Here is a 22,024-nt window from a genome sequence, read left to right as displayed (position 1 = left end):
GTTCTAAAGTCAAGGCAAAAGTTTAAAGTTGTGCTTTTGTTCGTATTGCCAGAGGGGCTTTAGGTGTTGGCTGAGAGAGGAGGAGCTGTGTGTAATGATAAAAAAAAAAAAAAAAAAAAAAAAAAAAAAGGCAAGGCTCGTTAACATGGCTTCTCCTCTGTGTCTGGGGGCTTGGTAAGGTAGGGGCAAAATTAATATTCAAAACTCTGGTTGGAATATTTGAAGAGTGAGGGAAATCACGTATTACCTTCCCCTTTGTGTCAAGTTCGGACAGTGTGGTGTGTGTGTTCCGGCCCCTGCTCCTATTTCTGCAGCGACTCCGCAGCAGAGCCGGCTAAGGCACATTGGTAGCATTTCAGATGAATGGGGAGATTGTGGTGCTCCTTCCAGAGAAACATGAGTTGCCTAGTTCCAGCCACCCTCTATTCTGAGGGAGACAGCCTCAGTGACACGTCTTTTTGTCCAGCCGACTTCCAGTGGCTGGAAAATAAAATGTGTGAAGACGGGTAAAAGGGAGAGGGGGATGATTCATAGAGAAGACGAAAAGGGTAGAGAGAAAGGAAGCCAGAGCTGGTCCATGGGGTCTAGCGGCAGGGAGCCAGGGAGAGGGGGTACTCTGTAAGTCTGTAGACATTAAGTGACCGCCTGTATTTCCACTTAGAGACGGGCTTATGTCGTGAGGGGTTGAGAGTTGGCTGATGGGACAGAAGCTGCTGTCCAAGGGACCCTCAGGTAGGCTCCCTGGGAGGGCTTAAGAGAGAAAGAACGCTCAGTAACCTGGGATTGTCTATGGTAATTTGGTCCAAAGATGGGCTCCTGGCTGGATGGGTTTGCCCCTAAGAGCCCATAATTAACGTCTGACAGCAGAGTGGGAAGGTCTGTTCCGGGATGTTGGATTATGGAGGATGCCTAGGAGCCTTTCTTTATTCCATTTCCCCCTCCCCTCTGTTCTGAAGCCCTAGATCTGTTCACAATCACCTTTAGAAGATTGCTTCTGGAAAAAAAGTAGTTTACATCAGTGAATTTAGTTTGGGGGCTGGGGGTGGCTCATTTATGCCTGCCAGATTCAAACGTCAGAGGCTGGGGTCCCTTCCCTCTTTCTCTGCCACAAGTTTCCCAACTCTGCTTCCTAACTCTGGCGTATTCCAGCTTTGATGCCTTTCAACCACATCTTTCTTGGAGAAGTAAGAAGTTAAATATCATCCACTTGTGTCCAGTTCCCCAGAGATCACCCTGTTCCATTCCTTTAAAAGATTAACTGCATATTTCAAGAAATGCAACCCAGTAAAAGATTTGTGCTTTTATATGGACAACTTTTCCAAGGGTACATAGCATTTGTGTTTTATAAAGTGTGAGTCCTTTCCTCTGGTCATTTTCCATGAGTTTCTAAGTGGTTTTTGAGGCCAGGATGATGCCTGATGTGAGAAAGCGAGGCTTTTAATGAGACATAAGATATCATGGATTCCTCTGGTTGGAGAGGAAGAATGTCAGCTAAGGGTCTTGCCTTCATTCACTCCTATGAATGGCTATCCCCACTGTCCTAGACAGATTTGCCTAAACTGTTCCCCACAGTGAGTTATTATTCCATTATAAAGCCCTTTTGAGATTGACCAATCCCTTTCCCAAAGGAAAATACCCTTTCACATTGAGCATTCTAATGCTACCATCTCACCCTGGCCCAAATCTAAGGTACGGTGACCCTTAAGAAATAAAGTACCCAATCGCTCAGATCCCCCAGCCAAGATTAGGGAAATCCAGCAAGATTGAGGTCTGCGCAGAAGAGCCTTTTAAGGCAGCTTTGTTGTAGTGACGCGGCTGAAGGCTAGGTGGCAGAATAGATACATCATTTAAAACACACCTCCTTTAGAGAAGGGAAAAGAAGCTGACACTGGTGAAAGTCTGACAATGGGGGTGCGGGGACGTGGGAAGCAAAAGCACGGACGGACGGACACTTCGACGCCCACTGGGTGCACTGTGCACCGTCCCGGCCTTGGCACTGCCCTTTGCTGTGACAGCACCAACCCAGCTGGAGGTGGGAGACCCCCCAAGTCCCCCCTGTGGCTATATGCATGATCCTTTCCCTCGGAGCCTAGGAAGGGCCAGGTCAGAGCTTGATTACTTGGGGTTCATCAAAGGATGCCCTAAAGCTTCTCTGGTGAATAATTATAATATGGTCTTCAGCCAAAGTGCATAAACATGTCCTTTTTGTTTTTACATTTTAAAATGTTAATTATGGTATATTTCCAACATTAAAAGCAGAAGATAATGCAACAGATATCCTCTACCCACCTCACACATTTACCACACTAAGATTTCACCATCTTGTTTGAGGTTTTGTTAAAAAGAAATAACAATGTTACAGAGAGCAGCTCACCTCCTGCTGCAGCCCATGACTGTCTTCCCTCCGCAGAGGTAGCCATCCTCCTGAAATAGCTTTGCATCTTTTCTGCACAATGTTTTTCTAGGCTTTTTAGGAAGTTTCTTATAGAACAGAGTTAGAACGATTTTGAGGTGAACGCTTGTGCCCCTTTAAAGCTCATTTTGTAGCAGGGCTTGCTATGGTGGCCATTTAACTAGCGTCTAAATAGAACTAAGGCTGACTTTTGAAGGAGTTGGAGCCAACTACAGCTCAGAATGATTTATATTTCTATGTGAGCAATATATACATTGATAGTTTTAAGAATCCATGTTTGGGAGACTTCTGGAGCCATTCCAGAAATATATGGCAGAATAGGAGGGCTCCATTAATACAGTTTCTGGTTGGAGGCCTCCTGTCTTTTTGGGTCATGGGACCTCTTATGTCCCGACAACAGGCAGGCCCAGGGCTGTGTTTGAGTTCTGGAAAAAATGAGATTAACCAGGAAAAGTGATCTGTTGTGGGTCAGAAGACAGTGTGGATAGATCCAAATCTAGGAGGGATAGCGATGGACCAGGTAGGGAAGCTGGAATCACATGGGATAGGAGGAAAGAGAAAGCGTTACCTGCTTGAAGCAGGTTTGATGTAATGCATTTGAGTCATGAAAAGGCCAAATAAGATCATGGTGTGCAGTTGGAATAGGTTTCAGCACAGTGCAAGAGGGAAAAGCAGTAAGAGCTAGCTTACCACCGTTAGCTCATAGGACACATTTATGTGAATTAGGAAAAGATGCCCCTCCCTAAGATACCTTGCTTCTATTTGTCAGAAAATTGTTATAACATACAGATTGTATTAGAAAAAAGAAACTTTACTACCCCTTCCAGGAAACCGTCCTAATGAGTGTATATATCTGTGATGTCTGCTGTGTGGCTTGTGCCACTTAGATGGGGCTCTTATCATTCAGTGCCCAATGCGCACAGCTGTATGCGGTGGCCCTGTTTGGAAGAGTTGAACCTGGTTTCCAAACCTTCAGGAAGCACTGCATTTCTACTAGTGTGGGAAGGATCGGTCCAGTGACATGGCTTGATCCATTACCAGGGTTGAAGGATGGGCGTGAACCCCTTCAGGGCACCTGACTCTGGCCGTGTTCTCAGCTGGGCCAATCTACACCTTTGTTCCATTACTTAGAGAAACCATTCTTTTCCATGTCCCCATGGCTTTGCACAAATTGTCTGTTCTTTTTAAAAAAAAAATAATTAAATTTTGGCTGCGTTGGGTCTTCGTTGCTGCACGCAGGTTTTCTCTAGTTATGGTGAGCAGGGGCTACTCTTCATCATGGCGCGCAGACTTCTCATTGCAGTGGCTTCTCTTGTTGCAGAGCACGGGCTCTATGTGTGTGGGCTTCAGTAGTTGTGGCACGTGGGCTCAGTAGCTGTGGTACGTGGGCTCAGTAGTTGTGGTGCATGGGCTTAGCTGCTTCACGGCATGTGGGATCTTCCCGGACCAGGGATTGAACCCATGTCCCCTGCATTGGCAGGCAGATTCTTAACCACTGTGCCACCAGGGAAGTCCCCAAACTGTCTATTCTGACAAGAATGCCTTTCCCCCTCTGTGCTGACTGGTGAAATCCCAGTCATCATTAAAGACCTGGATGAAATCACACCTCTTTTGGAAGGTTTCCCTGACTCCCGTGTGTAATTTCCTAAGGGCATCTAGCTGAGTAGCACCATTTATCCCATGAGGTCCTCTGTGTCCTCATCAGTAAAATGGAGGAATAATATTGCTTATCCCCTAGGATTGTTGTGAGCCTTGAATGAGACAGTTTATATGAACCTCACTAGTGCTTAATTAATATTACCTGTTGTAGCCCTATCTTCCCATTAGACTGAATGTCTTGAAGGACCTGAGGTCTTACTCATCTTGACATCTCTTGAATAAATTTATAAATAAATTTATTTATTTTATTTTTGGCTGCACAGGGTCTTCATTGCTGCATGTGGGCTTTCTCTAGTTGTGGCGAGCGGGGGATACTTTTTGTTGTGGTGCACGGGCTTCTCATTGTGGTGGCTTCTTGTTGTGGAGCAGGGGCTCTATGCACGCGGGCTTCAGTAGTTGTGGTGCACGGTCTCAGTAATTGTGGCGCATGGGCTTAGTGGCTCTGCGGCATGTGGGAGTTTCTTGGACCAGGGATCGAACCCATGTTCCCTGCATTGGCAGGTGGATTCTTAACCACCGCGCCACCAGGGAAGTCCCTCATCTTGATATCTTATTTCCGCTTTTCCTTCTTCTTTCCTACCTCTTAGCCATAAGCCCCTAGTACAGTTCCTAGCACAGAGGGCACTGAATAAATTACTTTTGAATGAAAATCATTTACCACTCCCTAATTATTCCAACATCTTCCTAAACAATGAGTTTTATCTTTTCATCATTCTGATTATTTTACTCTCCATGTTGATGTGTTTCTACTTTGTACCTTTATATTCTAGTCTGGTCAACCCTTTGTGTCTCAGATGTGAGTAATTTATGAACTCTTTAAAAATTACAGTAAATTCCAGTATACTCCTATTGTTAGACTTAAAATATGTTAATTGTAGTGTAACCTAAACATGTACAAACATATAAAGGTATAACCGCCATACGCTTATCTCACTGTAAAATCCAACAAATATGTAAGTAAACTCAGTCAAAACTACAAACCCAACAAAATCCAAAATGACAACATTAATTTAGTGTGTTGTTTGATGTTTGGTTGATGTTTTGCTGGAAATAAATCACTACTCACGTTGTGATTATGGTTTAACTGTTACAGTGCAGGGTTTTTGAGCTTGGCATACACAGGCTCAAAGTCCTATTTGATGATTTAACTCTCCCACTATTTTTGTTTTTAAGCTATAGTGGAGTCATGGCCTATATAGTGGTTAAAGTCAGCTTGACGTACAAAAACTGAGGATAGTCAAAATTACCCATGAAAACCCCTTAAGTCACTCGAAAAACAAAACAGTACTGCAAAACCTTCACTTTTATAACATAGCATCAGGACACCCAGCCTTCAATCAGCTCTTATGCATTGTCTCGGGATCAAATCCACATCTGCTTTTTAGCTCATTAGCAAATGACCATCACAATGAAATTACATGTATCCTATACCTTTGAAAATCGAAAATGTCTTCTAGTGCTGGATGCAAGGCTGAGGTAAGGAACTTACACAACTGGGTGATGAGCTTTGGAGAAAAACAAATTAAAAAAAACAACATGAACAACCTGTACTATTATGGCTGGTCTGAGTGTGTGTGTGTGTGTGTGTGTGTGTGTGTGTGTGTGTGTGTGTGTGGTATATATTGGAGGTTGCACACAGAGAGGGCCTGAAGTCAGGGGGTTTGACTACCAGTTTGTTGTTAAATGAGTCACTACATACAGCGTAAACATCATGACTCACTAGGTCATTCTGCTTATATAGCCTTAGAACAGGTAAAGGCACCAATTTGACCACCAAACATGAAGTGGAGGCATCTTAACCATAAGCCAACCGAAGAGACAACACGTGTTTGGAGCAAGGATTGAAAGGCCGAGTGGAGAGGTGGGATTTACCGAATTAGGGTAGATTGGGTGTGGAGGGCAGGTTTCCCTGAGCCCCAAGCTTTGAATACTTCTGTCCTTTTACATTAAAGCAGCTCAACCTTGGGCAAGTTACTTAACCTTACTCTGGTTCCATTTATTCTGTAAAATGGGCTATAGTACCTATCAGTGCTTGTTGTGAGGGTTACATGAGATAATCTATGTAAATCGCTTAGCGCAGCACCTATTACATTGTGTATTAATTTGCTAGGGCTGCTGTTACAAAGTACCACAAACCGAGAGGCTTAAACAACAGAAATTTCATGTCTCAAGTTTGGAGAGGTTAGAAGTCTGAGATCAAGGTGCTGGCAGGGCCATGCTATCTGGAAAACTCCAGGGAAGGATCTGTTCCAAGTCTCTCTCTTAGCTTCTGGGAGTTCCTCGGTTTATGGCGGCATAACTCTGATCTTCACATGCCGTTTCCCTGAGTGTGTGTCTTTGTTCAAAATTTCCCTTTTTATAAGGACAACAGTTATAGTCGATTAAGGGCCCATTCTACTGCAGTATGACCTCATCTTAACTAATTATGTCTGCAGAGACCCTACTTCCAAATAAGGGAACATTCTGGGGGTGAGGACTTCAACATGTGAATTTTGTGGGGACATAATTCCATCTACAACACATAGTAAACACTCCAGTGGTAGTTATTATTATTCACAATGCCTTCTTCAGTCACCTTTCCATAGTGTAGTTTTATAGTCAGAATTTTCAGATCTTCATTTTTATTCTCATTGTCTTTCCTGGCCTGTTTATGTCTAGAAAGCACCCCAAGAGCAGGCGATTGGGCTGTTGTGTTCACCATCGTGTTGCCGGGTGCCTAGAACAGCGATGGGCGCATAGCAGCCACTCAGTGAAGGTTTGTGGATAAATAAATAATGTCTGTTTCTTTCCCATTTTTTTCTTCTTTTGATTTCTCAGTTAGCCCAGTCTCTCTCTGTAGTTATCTTTTCTCGATTGCCAAAGTATTAAAGGCAAAAGAAATGAAACCAAACAAATTTTAATTTCCTTTTTGTTGATAGTTATTAAATCCTCCCTAATCACTTGCTCTCTGCAGCCAGTTAGAAACCCAGCCAGATGGCAAAGGGCAGTTGGGGTGCTGGTGGGGGAGGGGTGCAGGCGCCTGTGTTGGAGCCAGCTAGAGTCCACTCGGAGCATTTCCTGGGACTTGACGTTGGCCAGGTCTAAGACTTGGGAGTGAAGGGGACCCAACTCTACCCTGAGAGTCTGGGAAGGAACCAGTGAGCTCAATATTGGCTCTAGAGGTTGAAAGTCAATGTCTACACCAGGAGCTACAGGCCAGAAAGGTACAGGGGCTTTACTTGGTCTTCAGAAAGATGCATACTCCCTTTGTCTGGTGCAATGACTCCCTGGTCCACAAACCACCAGCTCAGGCCCCAAAGATGTGACCACCCATGTCAGATGGTTCCCTGGTCTAAAAACCAGGAGTTCTATAAATCTTGAACTCAGGCAGGAGCTGGTGTGTCAAGTACAGGGAGACAATGCTCTCTATTCTAGAGACCCAGAGGTGAGTTGTCATGGGCTAAAAAGAAGTGACTGAAAACTAAAAACACACTAATAATTTACTGATTGACTGGCACCATCTATGCGTATACGTATCTATCCATCTACTTAGCTATTTTCTCACAGCTGTAGAACAGATGTCACAAATGTACATAGCCCTGGTAAGTCACAGGATGCAGGCTGGGTGGGGACTGGGGAGAAACATGGGTTCAACAGGGGATGTTACAATTCACTTTCAGACTATTGTTACCATTTGGGACTATGAAAACAGCCTTGCCCCACCCTACTCTGACCTTTTTTTTTCTCCCCAAAGATTTAATTGGATATTTAACTTTATTACAAAACCCTTTTTATTTTTATTGTGGAGACTCTCAAGCATACATAAAAGTAGAGAGAATAGTATAACAAATCCCCACGAGTCCATCCTTCAGCCGGAAACAACCATTATTCCGTGGCCATCCTGCCCCTTATACACAGCTCTCTTCACTTCGTCCACTTCCACTGACTGAATTTTAAAACATATGGAAAACATAACTCTTCAGCTTCATGTTCACAATTATGTTTATGGAGCCTCTTTCTTTTTTTTTTTAAATGAATAAATTTATTTATTTATTTATTTTTGGCTGCATTGGGTCTTCGTTGCTGTGCGCAGGCTTTCTCTAGTTGTGGTGAGCGGGGGCTACTCTTTGTTTTGGTGTGTGGGCTTCCCATTGTGGTGGCTTCTCTTTGTTGTAGAGCACGAGCTCTAAGCATGCAGGATTCAGTAGTTGTGGCACGTGGGCTCAGTACTTGTGGTTCGCGAGCTCTAGAGCTCAAGCTCAGTAGTTGTGGTGCACAGGCTTAGTTGCTTCGCGGCACGTGGGATCTTCCTGGACCCATGTCCCCTGCACTGGCAGGAGGATTCTTAACCACTGCACCACCAGGGAAGTCCTGGAGCTTCTTTCTTCTTGCACCCTGAAAATTCACCCAAACATTTGCAAGTAATAAGTAGGGAGATAGATGATTTCCTTCTATATTATAGAGGAGGAAATTGATGCCCAATAAAATAATGTTTGAGGAAAGTGGGTCAGTGGAGGATAAATGACTTTGAGGTTCCAGAGTTTGGACATCTGAGAGGATGGTGGGGGAAGCAGATGATCTGGGCAGAGGAAGCACTGAATAAAGGTGGAGAATGAGGTGGAGAGGGTACATCCAGTGAAGCTGCCCTGAGCACAGAGAAGACAGCAGGTCTGGAAAGAGCAGAGCTGGTGAGAGAGACCTGGAGGTCATCCACAAAAATGTGGCAGTATGAACATGAATGCCCAGAGGGGAAAGCACTGGGCAGAAAAGAGCACCTCGTTCTGAGCTTAGGAGGAGAACTCAAGTTATTGCCAGGAACCCAGTTATTACTGTTTCCCGGGAAGGCAGAGAGGTGGTGCTGGGAGGGAGAAATGATGGAGGGCATCTGTTTGACTTGAACTTGGTGAAGGAAATCACCAAGGAGGGCACTGGTCATCATGTGAAGGTGGGAGGAGATTGGGACATGTGGAGAGACATGAGCATTTGAAACAGCTGGGATGGACTGGGTGGGAGAGAGGACGCCTGGGAAACTCATAGGAGGAAGTGACTGCCTGCTTACCCAGAAGGGAAACCTCTCTACCCACACCAAAAGTTATCTGTTCCAGGAGAGAGAGAGAAAGAGAGAGAGAGAGAGAGAGAGAGAGAGATTGAGAGAGAGAGAGAGAGGGAAAGAGAGAGAGATTGGGAACCTCTGCTGGTTTGAGTTTCAAACTTCAGGGAACATCTAGAGCCTCTTTTAAAAGCCATATCATTAGGTCTGGCCCACCCAGGAAAATCTACCTTTTGATTGACTCAAAGTCAACTGCAAATTAATTGAATCTGCAAAGTCTCTTCACCTTTGCCATATAAGGTAACATAATCACAGGAGTTGATATTCTATCACGATGTTCTAGTGGTTAAAAGCAAGTTACATGTCCCACCAACATTCAAGGGAAAGGATTATAGAAGAGTGTGGGTCACTGGGGGTCATTCTTGAATACTGCCTACCCCAGTGCTTGACAGGTCAATGTCATTTTTGTCCTCAGGTTCCCCACCAGTACAATAATAAGACTCTGAGTCCTCGGAGCAGTGCTAAATCTCATGTATAGATCTAATTGTCAAGAGAGAATGGATTTAAGAGAGGAAGAAATATTAAGTTGTCTTCAAGCTTCTCAAGTTCTGTAGTGTTTCAAAAAAGTCAGAAGAGGATACCAGCATATGAACTCAAGTCAACAGACATTTAATGAGAGTACTTTAGCACCAGGCACTGTCTTTCATTTTGTGTTACCAGGGACACAAAGATGAGTGTGTTTCTTGATTGCAGACATCTTTACAGTTTTCTATGAGATCAGACACATCTACTGAATACAAAGTAGCCTAAAGGAAATATCTTGTGAGATGTAGGCAGCCAGCCTGGGAGCCATAAGACCCATACTCAGGGGTATCCCTACAATACACACACCTTGATAGATGTCCTATGGCTTCTGGTCACTTAAGTACCTCCTTTTATTTCTGATTGCCATAGGGAGCACAACCAACTCCAGGGAAGAACATACAGACTCTGTTATTGCCAGGCTGTGCGTCAGCATTGGCTGACATCTGGTCAACCCCACAATAATAAAGCTGCACAGCCCCTCAGTGCAAAAGAGGATGACAGCCCCGGTGAAAAATTGGGTTTTCCAGTTCTAACGTCCAGGGGTTATTCAAAGTGTCAGGGATATGAGAGGAAGGGAAGACATTCAAAAAACTGACGAGGAGTGTTTGGGCTGGGAGTGGAATCTGCTCCCTTCCTGAGTCTGACCCATCTCACCCCCGAGTCTTTGAAGTGTGTTACCTGGACAGTGAGCTAAGCCATGCTTGGCAGGAGGGGGCGGGAGGCTGTGTGGTCTGGCAAAGAGCAGAGCAAGGGGCAGGGAGATGGAGCTTGGATCTGCGGCTGGCTCACACCACCTCTCATGCCAGGCATTTCACCGTTCAGTCCAGCTGGAAAATGAGGAAAAGACCCAAGTCGGGATTTCACTGAGAAATCCAGATGCCTTTCACAAGAATAAACAAGGCAGTGTTTCTCCCTCTCTGGTCTCTGTTTCTGTGTGATTGTGTCTATTTCTGGGTCTTTAGGGATGTGTGTGTGTGTGTGTGTGTGTGTGTGTGTATGTTTTAGCTGTGATCATTTCTCTCTGTTCCCTGTCCTCTTACTTTCTCTGTGGACCAGCTTCAGGATGTGATTTTGGGTTCCACTTCTGTCACTGTCTTCAAGTATGACTGGGCTGAGCCACAGTGCCCCTCACCCCCTTATGCCTCTCTTTAGCTTACTTTCTGGCTCAAGTGAGGTCTGCGTTTCTGCTGCATCTTCTGAGTGGCATGTCTTGGCAAGCCTCTGCCCCTCATCTTGACAATGGAAATGTTGAGGATCGGGGTAGTAGAAAAAGCTCTTGACCTGGCAAAGGCCTTGCAGGGCCCTGGTTCTGTCTGTTGCTGGAGCAACGGCAGAGATTTTTTTTTTTTTTAATAGGCACTTCTGGTACAGGGACAAAGAAAAACAAAAACAAAAAAATCACTCCTTTAAAGTGAACACTTTTCTATGGCCTTAGATTTCATTTTCTCTGCCCCCTACCCCTGCCCAGAGTCCTCAGATGGGACAGACTTCTTCCACATTTCTACCATTTTATCCTTCCCATTTAGTCAGGAAAAGTAAATCAATTTTTCCTTCCTCTGGCCTTCCTCCCTTCTCATTCTTCTTCTTTAGGGTGCTTTGGGGAGTAGATTGCCTTTTACCGTGTGCATTTAATTTGACTCCATTTAGAGAGGGAGAACCTTGTTTGGTGGCTGCTGCATCTGAAAACATACTGGTTAGGAGTCATACAGACCTGAGTTGAAGCATTTAGCTGAGTGACCCTGGTGAGTGACTTTTCTGTAGCTCTGCTTTAGTTTTCCTAACCTATAAAATGGAAATAAGCCCACTGTGCAGGATGGGAATACTAAAAGGAAAACATATGTAAAATTCTTAGCACTGTGTCCACTAAATGGATGGGCTTTGACCTTCATACTCATTGTGGGTAGTGGACACACAGTAGTTCATACATCTTTTAAAGATGCCTTCCCTTCTCAATGTATTCCTCTTTCCCTTTTTATTAGGCTTAATGATGATTGCCCTGCCTTGCTCATAGCCAAGCTCAGTGTCTTGAACCCTCTCTGCCAATCAGAGTGATTGGCTCCAGGGAAGACACCTGACCCTGTCACAGCTCACCCATGGGTGAGGCTGGGCCAATTAGATTCTCCCTTTCATAAATGTGAATGAAAAGCACAGAAGGAAGGACCAGTTGGTGGTGGTCATGGGAGCTGAGAAGTCTTAGGAGACTGAGGTAATAGGACAACAAGAGGAATGAACACATACTCAGCAGCAAATGGCCCTGATTCACAAAGGCTTTTGGCTTTCTTGTTCCACGGTCTTATGATTGTCCTCACAATCCCATGACATTCCTTCTACCCTTTCAACAACCACTTTCTTCCCTTGACTAGTTGAAGAGGGTTTTGGCTTTTTGCAACCAAAAGAGCTTTTTAAAAAATATTTTATTTATTTTTAATTTTTATTTTTTAAATATCTTTATTGGAGTATAATTGCTTTACAATGTTGTGTTAGTTTCTGCTGTATAACAAAGTGAATCAGCCATACATATACATATATCCCCATGTCCCCTCCCTCTTGTGTCTCCCTCCCAGCCTCCCTATCCCACCCCTCTAGGTGGTCACAAAGCACCGAGCTGATCTCCCTGTGCTATGCGGCTGCTTCCCACTAGCTATTGGTTTTACATTTGGTAGTGTATATATGTCCCCAAAGAGCTTTTATTAAAACATCTTCATGGATTTTCTGATTTGGGGTGGTGCTAGGCTGTCACGGAAGTCCTCTTCTTCTCCAACCTTGCAGACTGTTGGGATTGTGTGTCTTTATGGACTGTTGACTCTACAAGAGTTTGTGTGATATGAGTTCATTATCCTGTTAATTTTCATACATAGAAAATTTTCACTCTTAGGAAACTCTTGATGTGCTAAACATTGGTTCTTTTGCTGAAGTTTGAACTCTTCTTTCATAATTCCTTTTATTCCCTCTGGGATCCTTGTAGCGCTACCTATTTTTCTCCAAATTATTTGGGTGCCAGGACACTGGAGATCTTCTTTTCTGCATCCAAAAGAGTTGGAGTTTCTCAGCAGAGAGATCCTGGAGATACAAAATCTGTTTTGAAAGTCTTAAACCATATATTACCCTTGAAAGCTGCTTGCTATTTCAGATCTTGATGCTGTGCCTCTGAAAATTCATCGTATATTCACAGATAGCATTTTTTTGATCCTCCTGACAATACTTGGCTGGTTAAGTGAACCTATTCTACCAACCTGGACATAGAAGCTCAGAGGAAGTCTGGTTGACAGTAGGGGTCTTTGGAGCACATCAGCTTTGGAAACCTGGGTAGAATGCCTCCTTTCCCACTATCTCAGGCTCACTGCCAAACTTCTAGCTACAATACTGAGCCTTGGGTAGAGCTCATTTTAGGGGGAATCAAAAACATGAGGGATTCTGTCTATATGTGCCCAATAAAGGAGACTTATCTCCAACAGATAAGATAAGATGTTTCAAGGAACCCTACCAGGGACTTGGGAGATCTTTGCTTTTATCCACTTGGAGAGAGCTCACCAACTTGGAGGATACACAGCTCTCCATGGAGTGAGCAGGGAAGGGACTTAGAGATGTCCCGAGACTCTGTCTCCATGGCCGTGGTAGTCTCATGGAGCACAGGGTTGGGGCACATGCATAACAGGCACAAAGCACACCTCTAGTCCTTTAACACCAGATCTGCTAAGATAGCACCACTGCTGTCATGGATATCTCTGGGATGTTACCTTAGAAACCAGCTAAGCTGCTTCTTTGATTTTCTCTAGTACCTGGGAATTAAACTCTTCATATGAGCTAATACTTTCAGCCTTTTCTTAGTCCAAACTAGCACTGTCATGGAGGGAAAAATTAGAATGAGTGAGCTAATAACCTCTTGGGATACCAAAGGTCTTTGACGTTTGGTGAGTTTGTGCACCCCTACCTCCCCACCTTTAATTACTGACCAGATTCCTGAGTGAGATCAGGAGTAAGACAAATGGGTGAAGGGCTTGAAAAGAGCCTGCTTCTCTCTAGAACCTCAGCCCTGGTTATTTTCAGATGACTGTCTGAAAATTCACAATGGATCAATGTTCATGTTCACGGTAGAGTGTCTATGTGGGGCTAGGTGAGAGTACTTCTGTGGGGCATCTAGTGGTGGATGCCTTAGGGTTAGGGATGCCAGACAGAGTATAGAACGGCCAGTTAAATTGGAATTTAAATAACAGTGAATACATTCAGTATAAGTATATTCCATGCAATATTTGAGACATACTTAAAATTTATCTGTTGTTTATCTGAAATTCAAATTTAACTGGGTGCCCTATATTTTTATATTTATCTGACAACTCTTCCTGGGGTGAGCACAGTCCCTAGTGACTCCAAGTTTGTGAGAAGGTAATATGTGCATATGTTTGCATGTAGGAGGCATGGGTACCAAAGCAAATAGGAACGGTGTATGTGTAAAAGTGTGTCTGTATCTTAGGAGGAAACAACATCTGGGTCAGAGATATTGATTCCAAAATTATTTTTTATTTCCAAACATTTCCCAAGACCTTAGAGATCCTTGGAGAATTCCAAAGGCCCTACTAAAATTTGAGCGATTGATCTTCCTAAATTAAATAGTCCCATTAAGTCATTTGGAAGAATGAGCTAGCTAACATTCTAAGAGTATAATGTAGAACTTTCCCCCTTCTTTTTATTATTAGTTTTTAAAATCATTATTTAGGATTTTTTTCATTACACTCCTCTTTCTTCTCTTTGATGACCATTGAGGAGATAAAATATGAAGACAGAAGCTGTAGGAGTTTAGGTGTGGTTGGGGAAAAATAAATCGACTCTTAGAGGTTCCTGTGCAAAAGAGAGGGGCATCCAGAGAGGGCTCTGTGGGTGCGGGGAGAACAGGTTCTGGGCTGGGACTCAGGGAAATCTGGCAGCAGATGAATCAGTCCCCGGCAGGTCTAGGAATGGAGGACTCTACACAGCTGGCTCCCGGTGGTGAAAAGGGAGTGGCAAGTGAGGGCTTTTATCCCCAGGCTAAATCCTGGAGGAGGACGGGAGGGACAGGCAGCTTTACAGGTTGTAACAAACTCCAAAGCCTTGCCCAGAGTTCTCTGGTTGCCCTGGAATGGAGGTGTAAGCTCAACTGCCAGTCTGGGGTGTCTGGATCTTTTTGTTCAAGGCAGATGTGACATTACTTGATGTTAGTTGTCAGAGGACTTGACCAGGGTTAAGCAGTGTTAAGTGCAGGGCAGGGGTGAGAGGCAGGCTGGTCCTAAGTTTCCAGCTCTGGCAAGCTCTCCCTGCTTGCCTGGGTAGGACACACACTTTCCAACCGAGTGTTCTGTGACATCCAGGTGAGCTTCTCTCCTTCTTGGCAACCTTCTCTGGGGATAAACTAGTCCCAGGTCTGATACCTGGGAGCACACACACACCTTGTCTCAGTGAGCGGCCATCGGCCAATTAGGAGGATGTTCAGCCTCGCTGGTATCTCATTCTCCAGTTCTAGACAATACGCCTGGCTGCAGATCCTGGAAAACTTGGGTCTGATGAAGCTGGAGACTCAACCTGTTAGCACAAGTGGGAAATCAGGATTCCTGCTGGCTTCCCTGCGCCTTCACGTTCTTGGCCAACGTGTGCACCAGCCCGTTCTCTGCAGACACTGGCAAAGCATTTCCCTTCTGTGCCGCATCTTTGACTCCCATTTAGCTAAGGGTCACAGACAAACTGATATATCCCTTTGGCCTCAATTTCCTCATCTGTAAAGTGGGTGGCACTTCATCCATCCCTTCCCTCAGCTTCAAGCTAGGACATTCCTTCCTTAAGCTTATGATGCTATAGATTAGATATGGAGTTAGAATCTCCCTCTCTCTTTTTTGGGGGGATGTTATTTATTTATTTATTTATTTATTTATTTATTTATTTATTTATTGGCTGTGTTGGGTCTTCGTTGTTGCGTGCAGGCTCTCTCTAGTTGCGACAATCGGGGGTTACTCTTTGTTGCGGTGTGTAGGCTTCTCACTGCGGTGGCTTCTCGTTGTGGAGCACAGGCTCTAGGTGCGCGGGCTTCAGTAGTTGTGGCGCACGGGCTTAGTTGCTCTGCAGCATGTGGGATCTTCCTGGACCAGGGCTCGGACCCATGTTCCCTGCATTGGCAGGTGGATTCTTAACCACTGCACCACCAGGGAAGTCCCTCTCTTTTTTAGAACTATTGTTAGATCTTTATTTTAAATACATTTTTTCTCTTTTCTTTTTCTTAAAAATTGAAGTATAGTTAATGTAGAATACTATGTAAGTTACAGGTGTACAACCTAGTGATTCACAATTTTTAAAGCTTATACTCCATTTATAGTTTTAGAAAATATTGGCCATATTCCCTGTGTTGTACAATATATCCTTGTAGCTAATTTTATACATAATAATTTGTACCTCTTAATTCTCTACCCCTATTCTGCCCCTCCCCTCTGCCTTCTCTCCACTGGTAACCACTAGTTTGTTCTCTCTGTGAGTTTGCTTCTCTTTTGTTATATTCACTAGTTTGTTGTGTTTTTTAGATTCCACATATAAATGATATTGTATGGTATTTGTCTTTTTCTGATGTATTTCAATAAGCATAATACCCTCCAAGTCCATCCATTTTATTGCAAATGGCAAAATTTCATTCTTTTTTATGGCTGAGTAGTATTCATATATATATATGTGTGTATATATATATATATATATATATATATATATATATATACACACATATATATACCATATCTTCTTTATTCAGTCATCTGTTGATGGACACTTAGGTTTCTTCCATGGAGTTATAATCTCTTTGTAAAGCCCTTAGAGGTTGGTTGCCCCTAACATTTCCACTTTCTTAACTTTGGAGATTCACGAAGATCTTAAGATACAGTCCTTGGGAATGTCAAGGATTTACTGTACATCAGAATATCGATAGTGTGTTATCTCTGGTTGTTGGGATAATAGATGATCTCGTGTCTTCTTTGTACCTTTTGTGTGAGTATGCATTACTTGTACAAGGATAAATTATTACCTTTAAATGCTGTCTTGAGAAGGAGAGGTCCAGGCTGTTTGCTAACCTTTTTCTGGAGGATGCTGATGGGGGAGCAGTGATTTTGTGTAGATGCTCGGATCTTATTCTGTGACCTCTGGTAGTTCCTTCCAACACCTGAGTCTGTGCTCAGTGGACCCAGCCAGCTCTTACCTACCTGCAGGAACCTGTTGCCAGGAAAGAGAGACAGAGGAAGCAAGGGAGAGAGAATGGGGAAGGGAGATAAGGAGGAGAAAGACAGGAGAGTAGAAAGAGAAAACTGCACTGTCACAAAAAGCTCAAAACTTCCCTTTCAACCTTTCCCTTGTAATTAGTTGGTGTAGCTGGAGGGGAAGAGCTCTCGGTGAGTTAGAACTTGTTGGGCCCCAGTCCTCAGGACTTTTTTTTTTTTTAACATCTTTATTGGAGTATAATTTCTTTACAATGATGTGTTAGTTTCTGCTTTATAACAAAGTGAATCAGTTATACATATGTTCCCATATCTCTTCCCTCTTGCGTCTCCCTCTCACCCTCCCTATCCCAGCTCTCTAGGTGGTCATAAAGCACCAAGCTGATCTCCCTGTGCTATGTGGCTGCTTCCCACTAGCTGTCTATTTTATGTTTGGTAGTGTATATATGTCCACGCCACTCTCTTTGTTTAAGACTTGCTCAAGTGTTTGGGGAAAGCTTAATTCTCAGATGGTTCCTCCTCCTTCTCTGTCTGTCTTTTTATTTTAATTCCCTGCCTGGAGGGGGTTTGTGAAGGGTTGGAAACTTTCTAGTGTCCTGGCCAAGAAGCCTTTTCCTCAGGGCTGGTCTGGAGATGCTGGCAAGAACTTGGTTGAAGCAGGTTTCTCTCCACAGTGATTTGGGGGCTGACTTTGCAAAGGTCTTGAGGGGGAGCAGCGGAGGAGGAGGGGGGGTGGCCAGGGTCCAAGAGTGGCTAGTGCAGTCTGCCTCTTTTCAGGACCCTTGTGATTGCATTTTGGGTCCTCTCAGATAAGCCAGGACAATCTCTGTATGTAAAGATTATTGGCTTCCATCTATAAAATCCCCTTTGCCATATAAGGGAATGTATTCACAGGATGCAGGGATAAGGACATGGACATCCCTGGGGGGGGGCATTATTCAGTCTACCACACGGATGGTTTGTGCTTCTAGAACAGTCCTCCTACCTGCCTGTGCATTATACCAGTAAACAAAACTCCCACTTACCCAACACGGACTCTGGGCTTGGAGCTGGACCAAAAGCTCTGTGAGGAGCACCTTGCTAACCCCTCATAACCCTTTCTGATGCTGGTGCTATTATTTTTATTCTCATTTTACAGTGATGAAACTAAAGCCTGAGATTTCAGTGACTTGCACGAGGTCACACAGAGAGTAAATCAAGGACCTGAGATTTGTACTCAGGTCCGTTTGGTTCCAAGATCATTCTCTTCTACATCCCACTCTCCTGGGTATGGGAGCCAGGCCCCTAAGAAAGCCCCCATTGGTCCTTGCTCGTTCCCTTATGTAGGCCCCTCCCACATTGTACCGGGATGAAAGAGACCACCATGAAAGTGAGAGTGTGTGTCTTCTGAGGTTAGGGCATCAAAGTCATTGTAGCCATGTTCTGTCTTGGACACTCACGCTGGGGAACTAGACATCATGCCACGAGTCCTCTCAAGCAGCCCCGTGAAGAGGTCCATATGGTGAGTAACTGAGGCCCCCTGCCACCAGCCTGCACCAAATTGGCTGCCACATGCTTGAGCCACCTTGGAAGTGGAACCCCCAGCCCCTATCAGGCCCTCAGATGACCGCAGCCCCAGCTGACATCTTGACTGCAACTTCATGAGAGACTCAGAGTTCAAACCTCCCAGCTAGGATACTCTCAGAAACTATGAGAAAATAAACTTTTTTTTTTAGCCACTACTTCTTGAAGAAATCTGTTACACAGGTATTGATGACCAATACAAGGTCCAAGTTCTAGAAAGATGGGCACGTTTTGCTCTGAGCTCTAGCTATGCAAAGGAGGTGCTGGTCAGACCTTTACCCTCTGAAGCTTGTGTTCCATTCCAGCTGGTTAGCGCCTAGTCCTGGAGTGAAGAACCCAACAATTCCAGGATATTCCCCATTCCTGAGCCACTTCCCAAAAAGAGCAGAAAGAGTGTTCGTCTATTATCCTACTGCTCTAAAACCACCCATGGCTCCCTAATGCCCATAAATGGTTCTCTCAAGCCTAAACTCCTTAGTCTGGCATTTCGACTCCCCATCTCCCTTATATCACAGCCCTTCTGGTCTCATTTTTCATCGATCCTCAGGCTGCCCCTTCAGGCCTGGTTGGACCAAGGTGTTCACTGCTACAATCTCTTCTTGGTTACTGGCTTGTACTGCTCTCCCCACATCAGTTGCAAAGGAATGAACAAATCCAGACTGAGGATCTGGGAGATACTAGGAGCCAATGAGGGATGTTCTTTATGTGCAGTGTCTCTATTTGCACAACAAGCCATTTTTACAGAGAAGGAAACAGGTGAAATGAACTGCCCAAAATCCCAGGGGAAGTAAGTGATGGAATCAGTCCTGATAGAGTCAGTCCCACTCAGCCCTGTGGCTGTAAGTTCAGTGTTTTTCCACTATACAGTATTGCATCTGACTCACATTTCTATAGAATTTTACAGTTTATAAAACCCCTGCCTATGATAATCTTTATTGAGTTCCACAACAACCCAGGGTTATAGAGAGAGCAGAAACTGCTCACCCCATTTCACAGATGATAAACTTCACAGGGGGAAGAGGATTTGTCCTCATGGGGACAAGTATCAGAGCTGTGATTCCAACTTAATCTCTGTCTCCAGACCCACTGCTCTTTCCTCTGCCTTCCTTTTGTGCCTTTCCCTAAACCTACCAGAGATTTTTGCGTATCATTGATACTCAATGCATATTTGTTGGCTGTTTGATCAATTTTGTAACGCATTCTTTAGTAAATGGTGCAAAAAGCGGTCTGGTGTCTGGAGAATCATCTGTGATGACTGAGACTGACTTTAAAACAAGAACTTAAAAAGCTCTGGCAGAAAGGTATGAGGGCAGATTCCAGAAGAAGCTTTATGATGGAAAGTCTGAGAGTAGTTACACAATGTTGAACAAAGGAGGTGTGGGATTAATTCTGCTGGGGAATCTCTAAGAATGATCCATCCTTGCCTGAGTCTAAGAAAGTACTGTTTATTTTTAGGGGCAGGGTGATGGACAAAATGAGCCATGGAGGGTCCAGATAGTCCAGCATCCATGAATCTGTTGTGGATGTCATTGTCATCTGAGTCACTGAACCAGAGCAAAGAGGAGGAAGATGGTGTCAAGTTCTTCGCTGGGGACTTCTCATCCCCTGAGCTGCTCTACAAAGAGACTCTTTGGGGACAACTCATAGAGGATCAGGTTCCATGGGCTTGTGAGGACTCACAGGTTGTCCCACCCATGCAGAGTCCTTAGATATCCTGAGTTACTGCAGTGGGCACTCAGTGACTGTCTGCTGAATGATTGCATGAATGTCACATAAATGGATAAATGGATAGCTGTGGCTTTCTCCTGTCTCTCCAGGGTTCTCACAATGTTTCACCCTGTCCTGGACACCCATTCTGGTTACAACTGTTCTTCTTCTGGCTTCCTTCTGCCCTCTAACCACACTCTAACCAAACCCAGTGGACTCTTGTCTTGCCTTCTGTGGACATAATCCAGGACTGGTCACCCCCAGCCTGTAATCATCAGGACCTGGTTTTGTTTTGTTTTGTTTTTCATAGTAGGGTCATCTTTCTTTCTTTTCTTTACTTTTCTTTTTCTTTATAATATTTATTTATTTAGTTTGGCTGCACCGGTTCTTAGTTGTGACACATGGGATCTTCGTTGCGGCATGTGGGATCTTTTAGTTGCAGCATGTGGACTTCTTAGTTGTGGCACGCATGTGGGATCTAGTTCCCCGACCAGGGATCGAACCTGGGCATTGGGAGCACGTAGTCTTACCTTGTGGACCACCAGGGAAGTCCCTTGACCTGTTTTTTTTTTTTTTTTTTTTTTTTTTTTTGCGGTACATGGGCCTCTCACTGCTGTGGCCTCTTCTGTTGCGGAGCACAGGCTCCAGACGCTCAGGCTCAGCGGCCATGGCTCACGGGCCCAGCCACTCTGCGGCATGTGGGATCCTCCCGGACCGGGGCACGAACCCGTGTCCGTTGCATCAGCAGGCAGACTCTCAACCACTGCCCCACCAGGGAAGCCCCACGACCTGGTTTTTTTAAGCACCTTTTTGTTTGGAGTCAGAACCTACTTGGCGTAAGAGATGTGAAGAGACTCAAGTGCAGCCAGAAAGCACCCTTGAGCACCGGGCTGTCTGGGGCTAAGTCTCCCTTTCAGAGTCCACTCGGGTGTGTGTGTGAGTGAGGGGGCCATTCCCCAGATCACAGTGGCCTCCATCTGGGGGCCAGGAGACACGGCTGACTCAGGATCTGCCACACACGAGCCAGCACATATGACCTTGGACAAGTTCTTCCTGCTCTGGGCCCTGGGTTCCTCACTGTGAATAAGGTGGTTGGAATACTTCATTCTGTCCTCCACTCAACAGCTGTTTCCTGAGCACCTATTACATGCCAGACTTTGATGACATGGTGGTAAACACAATACAGTTTCTGCAGTCATGGAGCGTATATACAGGGGGAGTCAGACAAAAGCCAGAGGAAGCAGTGAGTGACTGGGGAGCAGATGTAATGTCAGATAGATGGGTGTGGGGAAGGTAAGTGCAGCGGGTGAGTGGGAGGTGACTGATGGGGGCCTGCCTTAGGTGAGGTGGTCATGGGAGGCGTTTCCTAAGAGGTGACATTTGAGCAGAGACATGAAGAAAGGAGGGGAAAGGCCAGGCATGTCTCTCAAGGAGTGGATCCTCAGAAAAGGAACAGCAAGTGGAGACCTTTGGAGGGAAACTGTTTGGTGTATTTAAGAAGCAGCAAGGACAGGTGGGGACAGAGTGCAGGGGCCAGGCCACATGGTAAGGACCTTGGATTTTCTCCTGAGTGACTGGGGCAGCCATGGGGCTCTGGGAGCAAGGGACTGGCATGTTCTGACGTGGGTGTTAAAATAATAAGTTGATCCCAAGTTACCCGACCTCGGGCTACTCCCAGTCCCAGGCTAAGTGGATCTGGCTTGGTATGGGAGGAGGAAGGATAGACCCAAAGTGAGGTCCTGCCTGAGAGGCAGACTTCATGAGCTGTGCCAGGACAGACCGAGGGAACCTGCCTGCCCATGCCTCGTCCTGTTCTTGCTCCCCAGCTGCAGCCCAGGCCTCGCTGGTGCA

This window comes from Mesoplodon densirostris, chromosome 8 (assembly GCF_025265405.1).
Source record: "Mesoplodon densirostris isolate mMesDen1 chromosome 8, mMesDen1 primary haplotype, whole genome shotgun sequence".
NCBI classification, from domain to species: domain Eukaryota; kingdom Metazoa; phylum Chordata; class Mammalia; order Artiodactyla; family Ziphiidae; genus Mesoplodon; species Mesoplodon densirostris.
This window is presented reverse-complemented; position numbering follows the sequence as displayed.